Source organism: Lissotriton helveticus, chromosome 7, assembly GCF_964261635.1.
Source record: "Lissotriton helveticus chromosome 7, aLisHel1.1, whole genome shotgun sequence".
NCBI lineage: Eukaryota > Metazoa > Chordata > Amphibia > Caudata > Salamandridae > Lissotriton > Lissotriton helveticus.
In genome coordinates this window covers 925,379,261-925,398,134 of record NC_136068.1, presented here as the reverse complement: position 1 = coordinate 925,398,134, position 18,874 = coordinate 925,379,261, and the positions used below count along the sequence as shown (strand labels likewise).

At 47.4% G+C, this 18,874-nt stretch overlaps 1 long non-coding RNA gene across 2 annotated transcripts in view; it reads left to right on the top strand.

Annotated features, from left to right (window-relative positions):
* The first annotated feature begins 331 nt into the window (after positions 1 to 331).
* Positions 332 to 18,874, top strand: part of LOC144767136 (uncharacterized) — a 54,502-nt gene continuing 35,959 nt past the window's right edge. Inside the window, exons 1-2 of one of the 2 annotated variants that reach the window (XR_013598073.1) lie at positions 332 to 427; positions 988 to 1,142. This is a non-coding gene — a long non-coding RNA (uncharacterized LOC144767136). Of the gene's footprint in view, positions 428 to 887; positions 1,143 to 18,874 lie in introns of both variants that reach the window. The other variant, XR_013598072.1, reaches the window with a different exon arrangement.

The following is an 18,874-nucleotide window of genomic DNA, read 5'->3' as shown; positions in this document are numbered from 1 at the left end:
CAGCGGCGGCTCCTCCACTATGGGGGGAACACCCCCCTGGCAGCAGCCTCAAAACCTGAAAGATAAAACGATAATACAACATATTTATTATCGGTTTATTTTTCCTCTGAGGGCCGAAGTTTGGGGGTGGGGCCGTTGCGATAGCTGTCACAGAGGGGAGTGGTGGGCACTGCTATCAGTGCTCATGTTGGGTTCGCTGGCCAGTCCGATATGTGCACTGAGCTGTTTCCAACCCCAGCTGCCTTGCCGGGTTGGACACAGCAGGCACTGGCTCCCAGTCTCCCTGGGTGCGCAAATCAAGGGCACTCAGGACAATTCTCATACTGCAGCATGAGAGCAGCGTTTGGATTGGCCGTAGGGAAGTCTGGCAGCCTGTGCCTGAGGTGGACTGAAGCCAGAGAGGAGCTAAAGAGCAGTGATGCAGCAGGTACGTTCTTTGTTTTTGTGTTTTGTTGGTGTTATGTTGTCGCTCTCCCCCCCCCCTCTAATTTGATTTGAAAACGGCCTCTACTACTGAGACTTGAATGAACCTTTAGAGACACTGGCTGGGGCTGTGAAGAGAAAGGCGGGGGCCACAGGTATGGCGGGCCACCGGGCCCCCTCAACTGCTCTCCATGATGGGGCGCGCCCCCACCACATCATCATGACGCGGTGGGCGCGCTTCAGAATGGATTGGCCCAAAGACTCCCAAAGGCTCCCTAAGGGACCCGGAAGTGATTAAATCGCTTCCGGGTCAATGGGGAGCAGAGGTCAGGCCGGTTAGAACCATCCTGACCAGTAGCGGTTTTAAAAGGCCGGGGAGCACAGGCATCTGCCTCTTTTGCCCGCGCTCCCTGGTCTGCCCCAACCAGCCTGTAATCTTTTTATTTCTTTGTCATTTAATACAGGTTCATGGGCGGGCGGCAGACGTGGGCGATTCGTCTTCCGGTGTACGGACCTCAGTGAATTGGACAGTGGCGGGTTTTTCTTCTTGTCTTCCCTCTACAGATCGTGTTGTGTGGCGTGGAGCGGGACCGGCAGCCTGCAGGGACGTGCGGCGAGAGCGGGAGCTGACGTTGTCCTTGTGCCCCGAGTGCGGGTGAAGAGTTGGCTGTAAGCGGTGCCGCTCCAATTTACGTAAGGGGCACACACACGCCTTCAAGGTACTGAAGAGGACGGGGCGGGTTGTTGCAGGTGGGGGGCAGGAGTTGTTGTGTGAGCACATATGCTCAGGCGACATGCGGCGCAACAAGCCAGCGATAGAAAAGTGCTAGCATTTTGTGGCATTTTGCTCCGTGGCTCACCTCAGCAGTACTGGGCCTCTCCGGCCCTGCAGACCAGAGTTCTAGTCCCGGGTCCGCTAGCTAGCAATTTTAAAAGGGTAATTTTATTAAAAGGGCAATAAGCAGGAGGTCGAATTAGACAAGAAAATGCTTGCATTTTTGTGATTCTGGGTAAATCACAGCATCAGCCCAGTGCTACAATAACTTGTTTGTGCAAGGAGGAGAACGGGGGAGAACTGGGCTTGATTCTCGGCAACAACGCTGACATTCTGTGATTCTGGGCAAATCATTATATCTTCCTCAGTGCCAGGGGGGCAATTAAGTGGTATTTAAAGTGACATCATCTAGCAAGATACCTGTGCGTGGCACCTAGGAGTTAATTCGGTGAATACCGCAACTGTATGATTTGAACCCAGGTTCTATTGTTTGTGTGGCCATAACATACGCTAACCTTGTTTTTCATCATAGGAGTACATAGAGGGTGCTCTACATACTAGACCAGCAAGAGGCGAGGTAGTGGACATCGCTCTAAGGGGACACAGACAGGCCTGCACTTCACTGCTTCTGTGGGCCGCCGGGCTAGAGTTTGCACGCCCAACACCCAGGCTAGCTGGTGTGGCGCGGCTCCAGTTGCGTGGTGCTTATGGGCAGTTTGTGTACCCCCAGGGGGGTGCCTCTTACCGGAATTAATTGCCACACGGAATACCAGAGACTGCTGTCTCAGCCTGACTGCTTTCTCCTCGCCCTTCACCTTTCACGACACCCGCTGCGCGGGTGCCGCTCAGCTGCTCCCTGGGCCGGTTCCTCGCTGGTGTGAGCGGCTCTGCAGTCGGCAGAGAGCACACGCGCTCCCAGCAGAGGGCAGGTCGGGTGAGTGTTTGTTTGTGCTACCAGCGCGTTGAGCCTACCGGGGGACTGCGAGGACCAGCAGCCTCAGCTCTACACAGCTGGTGCCTCTTCCCCCGGCGGCCACGCCCCCAGCCTCCTCGTATTTTACTAACTTGGACAATCCCGCAACGCGGGACGCAGGCCGGGGCGAAGACCGGGCAAAGAGCGGGCCCTCTGTGGCCCTCCGTGGACCGAGGAGCCGGGTCAGGGGCCAAAACTTTTCTTACGCTCTATACCGGAAAAAGCTTGTGAGTGAGAAAATATTTTCCTATGAGTCACGTTTGTTCCCTATTGTTATTAGGAACTATATTCTAATATGTCTTCCAAACTGGTAACAATGGACAATTTCTTAATTAAAAAGGTAGCGAAAATAAATAGTAATAGAAGGTTGTCCTTGGGTTTGGAACACTCGCCCACAACTACTATCACCCCGGAGCCTCCAGTTATAATTTCTGATACTCCCTTGGAAAAAGACCAGCCTATATTGGCTGGCAAAGTAACTACTGTAACCGCCATGGTTCATATGGGTCAGCATGATGAGGATTCCCATGCTCTAGCCCCCACAGGATCAGGCATAGCGGTTTCTTTAGAAACACATAGCATGGCAAAAGGGGAATCACCCAGGAAATTTAAGAAAGCCCGAGTGAGACGAAGGGGGAAGCAAAAGAAAACATCTCATAAAATTACACAAGGAGGGGGGAGTGAGCGTGGGACTTTACCATTATTCTCAGATATGAGATCTTCTAAGCTAGGGGGAATAGGGGATGTTAATGTGTTAAATTCCCATAAAGATTCTGTGCTACTTATTGACCTGTCAAATTCAGGGATTGTAGGTAACACTGATAGCCTCCCCGCTGATTGTGCTGTGACAAGTGAAAATCTTTTGTCTAGCACACCAACTAGCCCATCTCTAATGGATTTACCTATAGGGAATGATAGTCTCAGACTATCGGGCACCCCAAAACTGTTTAATGAACCGTCTCCTGGGTCTCCTAATTCCCCACCTACCAACGGAAACTGTAAAAAAAGGGGGGGCGAACCACTGGGTATCCGAGCACATAAAATAAGTAAAGGGGCAGTTTCCCCATCACAGCCACAAACTGACCAAATCGTTGTAAATGAGGCGGAAATGGTCGCTAAGATAGTAGAACTCATTAGGGGTGTGATGCAACCACTTTTTGATAAGACCTCTAAAATATCCACTCAGTTAGATAAAATAGAGAAAAAGGTCAATCAAAATTCTTTGCATATTCTCGACCTGGTAAAGGGGTTAGAAAAAGGCAAAATGAATAACATAGTAACAATGGACTCTTCTGCAAAACCCAAAGTAACAGTTTCCCCTCCACTACTTGCACCCATACCACCAGTATCTGTGCAAAAAGGGATATCTGGGTTAGAGGGGATAAGTCCAGTCAGCCCTGTAATTACGATACCTGCTTCTACTTCGCAACTGGCAATACCCCATGGGACGGCTCCTGTATTAAAGAAGCAAATATCTAAACCAGGGGGGATTCAGAACCAAGATGGTAGTAAGCACACGCCGATAACTAAGCTGAGAAAAGGGAATGTCTTGGCCATTGCCTCTGAAAAAACAAGCCGTACTGTAGATTTAACCCCTGATTCGGCCCCTTATGTTATTATAATGGCAGGGGTCCCAGAACTGTCTGCAGGTAAATGGGAAGATCACGGAGCCTTACGGAATAAGGTTACCTTCTGGCTCCGTGATAATAGACCGTTACCTGCATCTATAAATGGCGAAATTATAAGCGTAAGGCGTGCCAACTGGGTGGGCACTAGGCCAAAGGATAGAAACGGTGACGTTATAATTATTAACTTCAAAGATCATAGGGCCGTCAGGCATATCGGGGATTGGTTTAATGTGGATAATAGCACTTCCATCTCCACGCACCTATTTTATTTCTATCCATACGCACCGCCAAAAAGTTCTCATAACTGGGGTAGGGACAGGCAGCTATTAAAGAAACCAACCTACCTCCATCAGGGGTTTGGAAATGTAAGACCTTGGAATAGGGCTGGCCCAAGGGGAATCCAACCAATGGCGGAAAATTCGGCCTTTCTAATTGACCGAGATCGTCCTACTTATATTCAGAGGCCGGAGGACCTCTATCCTAGACTTCAGCATCAAGCTACATATTATCCTCCCCCTGGTAACCAATATCCTCCATATTTGGAGTCTAACCCCATTGAAGGCAGACAATGGAATAATAGAGGACTGCTCCCATATACGTATAACCTACCAATTCAAAATCGTTTCCAGACTCTTTCTGGTTTAGAAGGGGTGGACTGACAGCAAGCCCAGTTACCCCGAGAACATTTGGTAGGGAACAGCCCTCTTTTACCAGTCCCACAAGTTCCAACTGCGGGTGGGGTTCCCCTTATCAGTACTGAGGTCCCTACTGAGTTACCCCAAGAACTGCCTACAACACATGAGTACATCACCTTGGATGGATTGACATTTTGTCCTAGTGATGTCTCTGATCAGATGCAATCCACTGTAGTTGAAGATAGTGGGAGCGGGGAAAAGATAGGAAGAGCCCCGAGACAGATAAAGAGTGATCTCTGCACATTGCTGTTCTGGAATGTGGCAGGGTTGAGCCAAAAAATTACTAACCCAGCTTGGGATTCAGTAATAAGCGGTCAGGATATAGTGGCTTTGCAAGAAACATGGACCCAGGTTCCTATCCATGTAAATGGCTATAGAACCTTTTTTACTCCAGCTGTGGGAGGCCACTTCGGAAGGGCTAAGGGTGGTTTGATTACGTTTGTCTCAAACCAACTCAAAATTAAACAAGCTCACTGTAATTTACAATCTAATTACTTCCAGCTCATAATCTTAAGAAATTTTAAAGGAGGAAAGGTGATGATTATTAACTTTTATAATAATGTCCCGAGGGATGAAATTGTGGTTGCAATGAAGCAATTAAAGGATGAACTTCAGTTAGAGGTCGATAAAAACGACAAAGAATTGGTAATTTTATGGGGGGGTGATTTTAATTGCCAACTCTGTACAAAAGGGAGTCGGGGCCTATGTGGATTAATGACAGAGAGAGATACGCATCTTACCCACTTTGATCACACCCTGATGGGAGACTTGCTTAATGAATTACTATTCATGCTCGATCTAGGGTTTGTTAACGAAATGGCCCTAAAACCCATCCCCTTTGCCCCGACCTTCGTTGGCAGAGGATTGGAGTCAACCATAGACTTTATTTTGTCTTCCAGTAATCTTGGTCATAGAGTAGTGGGGGTTACAGACATCAAATTGCCCTTAAGTGACCATCTTCCCCAATGCCTTAAGGTAGCAGCTTTGTTCCCAGACCCATCTACGGCCGCGCCACCTTTAGGGGCAGTGGTTGATGTTGTCCTTGGGAAACAAAATGGGTACACACTTAATTGGAGCAAAGTAATCCCCGCAACCCTCTTTAAGGAACTCTGGGAAGGGTGTTCTAATAGTTTTTTGATTTGTTTGGGCGACAACTCTAAGAATGATCAAATAATTGAGCATTTTTCTATAATTGCAGCAAGTATAAAAAGTAGCCTAATGGTGAAGGCGAAATGTAGGGCCAAAGGATCTAAAAAATGGTTTAATAATGCACGTACTAGGGCCCTGAAAAACCTAAAACAGGCAGTACATAGAAGCCCCAGGGATAAAAGTGAAGTAAGAGTTTGTAGGTCTGCGTATAATCAGGCCCTGAAACTAAGGAAATCTGCGCTAAATAAGGAAGCATTAGACTCACTTTGCGCGGCCTCAAAAACAAAAAATCCCGCTGTATTCTGGAAGGTAATTAATACCCCTTTCCCATATGAAACTCATACGGCGCGAATTGAGATCGCAATAAATGAAGATAATTGGGTAGATCATTTCTCTGATCTTTATAAGGCACAGGATGACAACCATGGTGGAGATCCCCATATTAGACCGGATTCACATCCAAGTTTGAATTTGGTTGTGACTCTGGAAGAGGTACTGCTTGCCTTGAGGGCTACTAAAGGTGGCAAGGCAGCCGGGCCTGATGGGATTCCTGCGGACCTATTTAAAGCAAATACTGAAATCTGGGGCCCAATGTTGGTTAAACTTTTTAATGCGGCTCTATCTGGGGGTTTAAAAGAATCTTGGTTTAAATCCATCATCGTCCCAATTTACAAGAAGGGGGATAGAAACAACTGTGCCTGTTACAGGCCGATCTCCCTTCTTGATTCATCAATAAAAATTTTGGGACGCATAGTGTTGGCAAGACTCCAAAGCTGGGCGGAGGAAAACGAAATCATGAGCGACTTGCAATTTGGTTTTCAAAAAGGGATTGGCACAATCGAGCAAGGTTTAAATTTAATGTTACTGCAGCATAAATATATAAGAATAAAATCAGAACGCCTGTATCTAACTTTTGTAGATCTTTCATCTGCGTTCGACTGCGTATCACACACCAAATTGTGGGCAATAATGAAAGGATTGGGTGTGGATAACATTATAATTTGTTTTTTAAGGGATCTTTATAGAGGAGCCACAGCTTCTGTTCGCTACGGTAGGGGGGGGCGAATGCTCCAGACAATTCAGCGTGGGCCGGGGAGTGCGACAAGGTTGCGTTCTAGCACCTTTTTTATTTCTTCTTTATATTAATGGGCTTGAGCGTCACCTGCTGCATGAGTGCGGAGATATGCCCAGGGTGGGGAGGAGGGCAATCCCTGCACTCATGTATGCAGATGACGCCGTACTCATGGCTCGTACTCCCCGGGCTTTACAAAAACTAGTAGTTAGTTTTGAGAATTTTATGCTGAACTTAGACTTACGAGTAAACTGTAGCAAAACCTTTACTATGAACTGTGGCACTAAACTAGGTAAACCCATGAAGCGGATGTTTTTAAACAATGTGCCGTTAGATAATACCCCAACCTTTTCTTATTTGGGTATTTTATTCCATGAGTTAGGTTCTTGGACAAGTGCCATTAAGGCTAGAACACTTTTATTTATGAAAACGATCATGGCTTTAAAGAATTTTGTCAGAAAACTGGGCATGAAGCCGATAAAAGAAATGTTAACTATATATAGAGCAACATGTATATCTGTTGCCACCTATGGTTCAGGCTTGTGGGGGTATGCAAATGTTGATCCAATCCAGGTGGTGGAAAATAAATTTCTGAGGGAAGTCCTGGCTGTTCCACAATGTGCAGCAACTTATAACTGTCATGCAGAACTCGGCCAACCTTACATAACAGACATTATCAAAATTCAACCTATCCTACTGTGGCACAGGGTATGGACCACAAACGAATGTGTTATGAACCGGGCCTTGCTACAGGACATCCTCAGTCTGGATCACGTGCATAGAGTGGAATGGTTGGGATATGTAAAGTGTTTCTTGTCTGAGATTGGATGCAACTCTTACTATTTGGATCCATCCTCATTGGGTAGCATTCCCAGGAAGACACTAAAAACCCTCTGCCTGGACCATCTTGAGGCTAAGAGGAAGAGAACTGAAATCTTGAAACAATCGGTACATTCCCATCTTCCTACTCTCTGTGAGATTAACTCTGTACAGCCATATTTATCCCTGCCCATGTCAAACTACGATCGTTTTCTTTTAACCCGTTTTAGATTTTGTATGTTTTTTAGACTGGTGTCCTTCCCTAATATGAACTCATGGAATCGTATGTTGCCCACTTGTCCATGTGATGGGTCGTCAATTCAGTCAGACATCCATATTTTATTTTTCTGCAGACTCTATGGTGCCCATCGTAGAAAAATTATTATCCCTTTTTTAAAAGAAATGAATTTAACCAGATGCCGCCCAGCTTTTTTAGAGTTAGAGATTGGATATGGTTTTAACTGTAACTGTGGTTTTAAACTTTTTAAAAAGTGTTTTTAAATCACGAAAACAAATGATAACTGAAATGGCTTAAATCTTAGTTCATTGTGTAACTGTCTACTTGATCTCCCTCTTTGTAATAATAATTATGAGCTGTATTCATTGTAATTATTGTAATTTGTTTGTATGTTTGTTACTTTTATGGTTATATGTTTTAACCGAATAAAGTTCTTTGAACTGAACTGAACTGTGTACCCCAATGACCGCAGGTAAAGAACTGGATAGGTCCCATTGAGGTAACAGATAACATTGTGCTCGCGGTGTTATTGCAGATCAGTGCGTAAGTTACCTTGCAATTGTTGGTTCAAGAAACATGGCTAGTAAACGTGGGGCAAAGCGTTCGCGCATGGAACATATGTTGGAATCAATGATGCGTAGGATGGTAACAATGGATAGGAGATGGGGAAAGGTGGAGCAAATGGGACATAGCCTTGCGGAGCTCAAACAGAAGGTAGATGGTCAGAGCGGGCGAGCAGGCAGGCCAAAGCGAACCATAGTGCCCCCAAAACCCAGAGGGGAATTAGACCCACTCCCCAGGCAGGCTAGACCCAAGAAGGAGTAGAATCAAGATCCCACACCAAGGCAGCCTTTAGTGGAGATTCCTTCGGGGGAGGGTCCCTCAGTAGCTCCAAAGACACCGGTGACCCCAACACCTATACCAGTGGTCCCGGCAAGTGTCCCATTGGTCCCTGCGCCTACCCCAGGCAGGCTTATACCAAGTTTGGTGCCTTCCGCATCAATCCCGGTGGTCCCAGCAATAATCCCTGTCATGCCCACACCTAGCCCCACATCATTCCCGGTGGTTCTTGTCCTGAATCCAGTGGCCCCCACTCCGGTCCCAAAACCACCAGGGGTTAATCAGGTACCGCCGGAACTAGCGGCTCAGATAGCAGCAGTTCTCCCTTGGTCAGGAAGGGGGGGAATGCTACCATCTTCAGTGGGTGCAAGGGAAGAAGGGGAGGACCCATTAGCAGAGGCACAGAGGATGGTGGAAAAGATTATTGCTGCCCCAAGCGCGGTGCCAGGCGAAGGACAAGCACTTCAATCCTACCTCAACCAGCGGCACAAGAGAGTAGCACGGGAAAGGACAGGATTGCGGAGCCAGCTGGAGTTGGGGAAATAGGTAAGAAAGCGATATTGCCACTGCTGGGCGTGGGCGTGCTACCCTCTAGGAGGAACATCTGGCTAGACATGTAACACGCAAGGTGAAGAAATTGATATGGTCTGGCACTTAAATTAAAATGTTCTCTTTGCTTGTGGACAACAGGGAAGTATGCCAGGAAGCAGAAGGATTGGATGCTTCCTAGTGAATGGTGTGTAGAAATGCAGAGCTTCAGGGTGGAGGAGACTTTGAACAACTGGATTAGGGCTTTCTCTGTATTTATGGCTATTATAGCTGAGCGCTCGACTAATCTGCAAGCAGAAATGGTGGGTTACCAGAGCAGGGTTACTATGACTCATGATAAATATGGGGGCACAGGATGGAAGGATTATGACATAAATTTCAGGAAGGCTAAAGAATTTGACTCATCACTTACCTGGGACCGGGTTGACTCAATCTCGTGGTTTGATCAGTTTGGCCCGGGACAGCCGGGCAATGCAGTGCAAAACTGGAACAAGGGTCACACTTCCCAAGCGCCTCAGCCCTTTTGGTCACTGCAAACCGGGGGCACGGCCCTTAGTCCGGGGAGCGGTGGGGATGGAAAGGGGTATGCTGGGATTTTAGTAGACAGACATGCACCAGGGCCCAAGGCACTTGTAAATTCAGACATACATGTTCCATATGTAATCACCCTTCCCACCCAGAAGCAAAATGCCTCAAAAAAGGGAACACATCCTCAGGAAATTGGGGGAGGAGGGAAGAGGAATAAGGAGAATACAGTAATGGTAACACATTCACCCATTGACGTTCTGGCTATGACTCCTTGGTTAAACAGGTACCCAGACCATGCCACGGCTAGGATGTTACATGAAGGTTTCTTGTATGGTTTTAGGATTCCGGCAGTTGACTATGCAGAGACACCAGTGTGTAAAACTCAGCTGTCTGTAAGGACCAATCCGGGGATAGCAGCAGCCAAAATTGCAAAAGAGCTGCGCCTGGGCAGAATAGCGGGTCCTTTTGATCACATCCCTGTGCACAACTTTGTCTGCTCGCCACTGGGGGTGGTCCCAAAGAAAGAGGAAGGGGAGTTCAGGTTGACTCATAATCTGTCAGCCCCTAGAGGCAATTCATTAAATGACACCATCAACAAAGAAATCTGTAGCCTGAGATATGCCTCTTTTGACCAGGCAGTGGATATGCTAAGGGTGCTGGGACCAGGGGCCTTTCTGGCCAAATCAGATATTGAATCCGCCTTCCGGCTGCTGCCTGTACATCCTTTAGATCACCACCTTTTAGGTTTTTCATTTCAGGGCAAATTCTACATGGATATGTGCATGCCTATGGGTTGTTCTGTTTCCTGGGCTTACTTTGAAAAATTCAGTTCATTTTTGGAATGGATTTTGAGACAGGCAACGGGGCACCAATACGTCAGGCATTATCTGGATGACTTTCTCTTTCTGGGGTCGGTGGGCTCCCGGGAATGCACTTGGGCATTGCAGGAATTTTGCGTGCTTTTGGGGTCCCCCTGGCGCCAGGGAAGACGGTAGGTCCAACAACCACAATAGAATTTCTAGGCATTGAGTTGGACTCAGTACAGGGGTGTTTCCGGTTACCTAAGGAAACAAGCATTTGCAATGCAAAAGGTCTCGCATTAGGAAAGTTTGAGCCATTGGTATTGTAAATTACATTTTTTTTATTTATGTGTTGGTTGTGAAAATAGCTAAAGTAATAGCTTTGTCATTTACAATGCCAATTGTTTTAACTTTCACAAATGTGACACCTATAGCATTTGTAATGCAATATGTGTTGTATTTTCACGAAAATCCAAGAACAGAAGTGAAATATTTTTACAGGGGTTAAGGCACCTGCGGCAGAGCTCATTGTCAGGACGTAACAAAATGTTAAGATAACGCTGATGATTAATGAGCTTGCTGGAGGGATCCGAGCCTTTCCTAGCCACAGCTTGACTCATTATAAAGTAGCAGAGAGGGTTGGTGTTCCTGTTCCACAGCACACCTCAGCAAGCAGAACTCATTTTTTTAAAGCCCAGTCGGTCTTTGCCACACCGTTCCTGGTTATTTGCAGATTATAAATGCCAATCCTTCCAATATAGAGCCATGAAGCAGCATCAGAGCCGCTGCAAACTGCAGCGCCTAGAAAGGCACAGTTAATGTTCTCAATCTCCCTACATTTAAAGAGCTGTTTTTGAGTTGCTCCACACTACGCACTCTTAACATATGCCAATCAGTACGGCGGATGGCTATGTATTTCCTGCAGCTTTGCAACCCTCAATGTCTTACATAACACGCCTTTATACATTAGTTCACACTCCACAGTGGGTGCCCCGGAGCACAGCCGCGCTATATAGCGCATTCCGCCTTCACGTCCCCTGGGACGTGTTGCACAGCGAGTGTCGTGCGAGCCCGTGCTATATGCAGGTCCGTGCAGTAAGCTGTGCAGTGAAGGTGCGTGTGTGACCCTGGTGCACGGCACGGGTTCCAGCGACCTTATCTGAAATAGAGCAGAATGCATTCTAATGCCGGGCTCTCAACTGAGCAAAATACATTGTAACTTCAGAAGTGTGTTGTTCAGATCTGAATGGTGTCACTTCAACTAGCTCTACTGCCGAATTGGAAATACGGGCTGTCCTCAACACTCTCTGCCACGGTGCGTTATGTGTTTTATTGTTGTATGTTATCTTGCGTGCATTTGTTGGCCGCGTACTTTAACTAATAAGGTACACGTTGTAATTTGGACTTTGTACGATACAAAATAAAAATAGTGCTTTCCTTCAGCCACTACCACGCAAAAAAACACAGGTGACCTCAACGTTGTTTGAATAAACTACACTGTAATTTCATCGTTGTATCGTCGAACAAGATGCACTGTCACTTGTCCCTTAACACGCACTTCACTGCTACTTAACAACACGCAGTGTGACGTCACCGTTATCTCACACGGAGAGGACGCGGTGTCGCTTCACTGCTACTGCTTACACATAGTGTGACGTCACATCGCCGGTGTGGCTGCACATAGTGCAGTTTACGTTCTGTGCTGTCTTAAAATGCACCGTCGATTCAACACCCACTTTCAAAGAGGGTCCTTCAGCTTTCGGTTGTGGTTCGAAGTACAAACTCACTTCAGCACTTTTTGAATCAACATAATAGAGATAAACGTCCAGACTACGGTACAGAACAACAACGGAGTGTAGATGCAGCAGAACGGCGTGCGGTGCAGATGGAAGTTTCTAATAAAAAGTGCAGTGACACCGGTTCGCTTGAAGTGAACAAAGCGCAGTTCGAGTTCGGCACTTAGCTGGAGAACACAACAGAGCTCGGCATGTCGCGAGGGAACGAGTACAACGTTTGTGTTGCATCACACAATCCAATTGGAATTCTTCACCCCAACACATCAAAACGAGGCGTCATTCAATATTCTCTGCTACAGAATTTAAAAGCGGGATATTTCAACCCTTTTCTTCAGAACAAACTGCAGTGTCAGCTCGGCACTCCGCGGAAGATAAATAAAGAGGGTAGCATTAGCGCACTATAGTATTACACACGTCATTATTATACATGACACGGTTCATGGCATGTTCCCTAGTGGGAGAAGGGTGGGGATTTGAGGGCAGTGCTGTGCAGAACGACTCTCCCCCAATAAACACGCAGACAAGACTTCTTAAAAAGCAGAATGTAAAGCCCAGCAACATACTTGGAACTTGCGGTGACATCTCAGAGACGAATAATCCTGTGCTTTCCGTTTCTGGGTCGATTTAGCATCGTTCTCACCGGGATCAACCAAAAATCCTCCACGCATACTGGCCTCAGCTGGCCATACCCGCTGCAAACCAGTTTAGAGGCGCCACCACAGCCGACGAGCCAGGGGCACTCGCAGAAGCGAAGAGATATTTTGGTTTCTTCCGACTTCCCACACCCAGCCCTGGCTCCGCATGAGCCTGCTGTCCATATCACAGAGGACTTGGCGCGGGAAGGCTGCCTCTGAGAAGCGGCCTCGATGCAAGGTCAGGGACTTCGGAAGTCGGAAGTCTGACTCACAAACTCGCAAACTGAGAATTACTCCCAGTTCTCATCTGTTCTTCAGATCTGTCCCTTAAACTCCTGCAGGGCCCAGTGTGCCAGAATAAACCAAAGTTACTGCTTGTTTACAGTATGATTAAACAAGTCGAAACGAAACCTAAGAGCCGCGCGCGTGAGCTTCTACCGTAGACAGCTCACGTCGCGCGGCTCTTAGGTTTCGTTTTCCAAAGCGCATGGCAGAGTCGCGCTCGAACACATGCGCGCTCACGAGGTCAAATCCGAGAGCCATGACGGAAAGCGCGTGCACCTCCCAGTCCCAGCGCGTGCACCCCCCCATTTACATAAGTATACTAAAGTATACACGAGGTCCGTTCGCTACGCTCGACCTAAAAATAGTGAAATTTAGAGCTGCACTCCAGCAATGTGTGGCAAAAGGAAAGGTAACCTTACATCAGCTACAACAGACAGTTAGCCAGTTGAACTTTGCACTACGGGTAATACCCACGGTGCGACTGTTCTCCCGTTCCATCTCTCAGGCCATGACGGGCCTGCAAGAAAAACACCATCACACAAGACTGTCGTCTGAGGTTCGCCAGGACATGCGGATTTGGATTGCATTTCTGGAGGGTTTCAACAGCAGGGTTGTGTGGCCCGGTCCCCCCACTACTTCCGCGGAGTTAGGTTTATGGACTGACGCTGCGGGCAGTGTGGGATTTGGTGCCATACTCGGGAATGAATGGGTGGCACAACATTGGCCGGCTTGGTGGGTGGAGAGTGATCTGACAGCCAATATAGGTTTCTTGGAACTCTTTCCCATGTGGGTGGCACTGACTGTTTGGCCTCATCATTTGCGTAATCACTCTGTGATTTTCTGGTCAGACAACATGACAGTGGTGGAATGCATCAATTAGCAGGCTGCACGGTGTACAATGATTCTACGCCTGTTGAAAGAGATAGTGCTGTTGTGTATGAAGCTGAACATACAGTTTAAGGCTAAACATGTTCCGGGGGTGCTGAATAATGCTGCTGACACACTCTCTCGCTTCAAGATGCAGGTTTTCAGGGAACATCTACCGTCTGCAGAGGCAACACCGACACACTTCCCGGCAGTTCTCTGGCAGATTGGTGCCCCCAGCTACAGAACCTCGTGGCAGCTAGCCTAGCACCCAGGACCAGGAAGGCTTACGAAGGGGCATTTTGGTCTTATTGCACTTTTCTGGGGCAGGACTGGGTGGATAGCTGGCAGAAGTCTGGGGCATTCCTCCAGTATTTAGACATGTTAAATAAAGAAGGGCGTTCTGCGGCGACAGCCAGGCGACATGTGGCAGCAGTTTCTTTCTTTGCACAGATTAAGGACGCCAAGGACCCCACGAATAGTTTCATTGTAAGGAAGGCACTAAAGGGGTGGCGATGCCTCCAGGGGGCCGCACCGGACACGAGACAACCAATTGGCATCAGTACTCACAGCCCTGGGTGGCGTTTGCAGTTCAATAGGAGAGGCATTACTATTCAGAGCTGCCTTTGCGCTGTCCTTCTATGGTGCATTTAGGGTGGGGGAACTGGTGGCGTGCAACAAACAGTATGTACAAGGTGGGCTCCAGCTGGAGCATGCGAGGATACAGGGAGACACTTTATTAATAACCATTATAAAATCTAAAACTGATCAGGAAGCCCGTGGCGAAGGGATAGTACTTCACCGGGTGCAAGACAATCCATGCTGCCCAGTGATGCAACTAGAAGCCTTCCTCCGACAGAGGAATAGTGCAGTAGGGGGAAGATTACTAATGCATGCTGACAGTACCCCGCTTACCAAGTTCCAGTTTAAAAGGGTATTGGCCAATGGCGATAGACAGGACAGGTTTGGATCCAAAGGACTTTGGGACTCATTCATTCAGAATAGGGGCTGTCACAGAGGCAACAGCTAGAGGGTGGCACAGCAACAGTATGAAGAGAATTGGAAGATGGTCTTCTAATTGTTGCAAGCGCTATGTGCGGCTGCACATGTTGTGACGGTGCTAAAATGCATTGTGAACTGATGCCTGTCCTGTTTGTTTGCTTACGTTTCTCAAATCTGTCATGCAGGGGGGAAACTGCCGGCGGCGCGTCATCAGCTAGATTATTCGCAATGGCGGCCACATCCACAGGACAAGGGAGCACAAGTTGTAATGGTCATTCGTCATTCCTATATACGGCATATGAAATCTGTTTTTCTTTCAGGTAATTACAAACAAAGAGCTGAGCATGATGGTTTCAATGTTTCATTCCATGGCAAAGGAGGTCTTTGCCTCAGTCAGTTTAGGTTTTTGTTACAGATCTTGTTGAGTAGACACAGTCCTCCACCCACGATAGTTATCTTACATTTGGGTGGGAATGATCTGGTAAATCTGGGTAGAAGGGTCTTGATTGAGGACATAATCTCTGAGGTAGGTTGGTTAGCAAAAAGTCAGGGCTGCACCATAGTTTGGTCTCAGATGATACCCAGATCCAAATGGAGGGGGGGGGGATTCTGTGAAGGCGTTGAATCACTCGGTAAGGAGGATCAACAATAAAATAGGGAATTTGTTCAGGTCCCCTCAGTTACAAAACATAGCGCATGGGTGTGTCAGGGGGGAACGGTGCTTCTTGAAAGACGGGGTCCACCTGACTAGGTTAGGTAATGAAATCCTATTGGAGAATACAATGGCTTGGCTAGGAAGTGTCAGGGCTGGGCATTACCTTTCAGTTTAGGGGGGGGCAGATAGTCGGTCAACTACACTGGCCTGTGGCGGTAAGGTCATGATTGATGAGCAGTAAATTTAAGGTCCTTAGGGGGCGTCACCATTCTTGAATGGGGTTGCCCGGGGGAGGGACAAGTGGTCTCTCCTAGAACTCCAGGGGCGGTACATCCGGTTGGCTGGATGGGTGCGGGGGAGGGGGGAGTCATGCTTTCTTTAGGCTGGTTGGCCACCCCGCACGGGCACAATGATGTTACTAAATGGGGCAGAGTGCAAGGGCCCCCCCTTTAATGGAGTAATGGAGCGTACAGGGGTAACCGGGGGGTGGGAGGTACCCTCTCGGTAAACGGGCCCTCTGCGCATGCACACTCCTCCGGGAGGGCGTGGCTAATTGATAAGGATCTGACACCAGTTAGCAATCTTGCCGTAGACCCAAATAGGATACCCAGAAAAGTAATGAATGTATGATTATGGTTCAGATGTTAAACTAAGATAGGAAATACCTTGTATTAGAAGTTTGTTAAGGTTAGCCATCTGAGATCTGTACATATTAATTGTAATCAAATGTCATACTACATTTTCGCCGTTAAAAATGTGTAAATATTGTTTATTTAAATTTTTTTATTTGATTTTATATTTTAATAAATACGGCTGGGGGTTGCACGACCCCCGCCTCCAAAGAAATACTCTCTCATGTCCATCTTTAATAAATGTTGGTTAAACACAAGGCGGGGGTGGGGGATGTTCGGTAGTCCCTGGTCATAGAGAAAGGCGGGGGCCGTTATCGGCCCCGCCACAAGTATGGTGGGGTACCGGTCCCCCTCGCTTGCCCTCCATGATGGGGTGCGCCCCCACCGCATCATCATGACGCGGTGGGCGCACCTTAGAATGGATTGGCCCAAAGGCTCCCCAAGTGACCCGGAAGCGATTCAATCACTTCCGGGTCAATGGGAGCAGAGGTCAGGCCGGTTAGAACCGGCCTGACCAGTAGGGGTTTTAAAAGGCCGGGGAGTGTGGGCATTGGCCTCTTTTGCCCGCGCTCCCTGGTCTGCCCCACCCAGCCTCCAGGAGGCTGTAATCTTTTTCCCCACCCACCATCTCCTAAAGTAGCTCCTGGTTATTGTATTATAAGGTTGTTCATTTGTTTTTTTCCCAATGTATATGGATAACAAGTGTGATGTATGATTATTTTGTTCCTTAGAATTTTTTCCCATTTACAGGTCATCAATTGTCGTATTTATTGCTATTCCTTGGTCAGGCGGTAAGGTCATGATTGGTGAGCAGTAAATTTAAGGTCCGTAGGGGGCGGCGCCATTCTTGAACGGGGTCGCCCAGGGGGAGGGACAAGTGGTCTCTCCTAGAACTCCAGGGGTGGTACATCCAGTTGGCTGGATGGGTACGGGGAGGGGGGAGTCACGCTTTCTTTAGGCTGGTTGGCCACCCCGCACGGGCAAAATGACATCACTAAATGGCGCAGAGTGCAAGGGCCCCCCTTTAATGGAGTAATGGAGCATACGGGGGTAACTGGGGGGGGAGTACCATCTTAGTAAATGGGCTCTATGCGCATGCGCACTCCTACGGGAGGGTGTGGCTAATTGATAAGGATCTGACACCAGTTAGCGACCTTGCGATAGGCCCAAATAGTAAACGCAGAAAAGTAATTAATGTATGATTATGGTTCAGATGTTAGACTAAGATAGGAAATACCTTGTACTAGAAGTTTGCTAAGGTTAGCCATCTGAGATCTGTACATATTAATTGTAATCAAATGTCATACTACGTTTTCTGCGTTAAAAATGTGTAAATATTGTTTATTTCAATTTTTATATGATTTTATGTTTTAAGAAATACGGCTGGGGGTTGCACGACCCCCGCCTCTAAAGAAATACTCTCTCATGTCCATCTTTAATAAATGTTGGTTAAACACAAGGCGGGGGAGGGGGATGTTCGGTAGTCCCTGGCCATATGCCTGCATCCCACACCTTCTGTCTATTCAGTGGCACCAATCTAACATGATCGACTGCATCCCAGCCTCACTGCATACATCCTAAAACATTGACCTGACATGTGCCAGGCTCTGCACTCACTCCACCACTCTTTTAAACACACAGATCTAAAGAGAGTGAGAGAGACTCTTCCCCAGCCTACAAGAGGGTGAAAATGAAACCAAAATGTGAAACTATCAGCCTTCCTTTCCCTGCTGGCATTTTACCAACATCATCCCAAGTAACTGACTCTACTGCCCATGCAAGGAAAAGGCACTTGCCCTACTTTTTTTCAAAGGCGTTGGCATGACTAGGGATCAGATATGACCCTTCCTTAATTCCTGTATGGAGATACAAGCTGGACATTTGCCCAGCCCTGGTAATTTACAGGTGAGACTCGCATGTGACCGGCTCTGCCCCTGCCCCTGCCTACACCCCAAATAGGCATTGCCTCTCACAAACTCAAAGCAGGTCTAGTGTGGCATACATACTGCCTCAGATGTATACTATTTCATAAGCACATGAATGACATGTGGCTGCCTTTATCACACTTTTCCGTCTTTCAGAAGACCAACAATCCCCACTTGTTTCTGTACATCTCCCCTGCTGCCCAATTGCATGCAAAGTCCAACTATCATAAGCAGCTCTTTAGTATACAGGAGTGTTGCTCACAGATCCTACATGGGCATCGCAACATTTTTTTGGGGCATCGAACGGAAATGAAATAGCCTGTGCAGGGGGTATACATCCGCTCTGCATTGCAAGCCATGCCTCGCTGAGAGAATGTTTTCTTCCTGAGAATCACTGGGCAGCCCTCAGCAGGAGGAGATAAGGAAAGTCCCCGCATATCTGTCTCGTGGTTCTTCAAAAAATGCTTCATTAAGAGCCTGCCTGACGAAGTGGTCTATTGGCGAACAATTCTCAGAAATAAATATTTCATCAGCCTACCTAAGCAATGCATGTGTTCCTCCTTCGAACATTCAATATTAATAAAAAATATA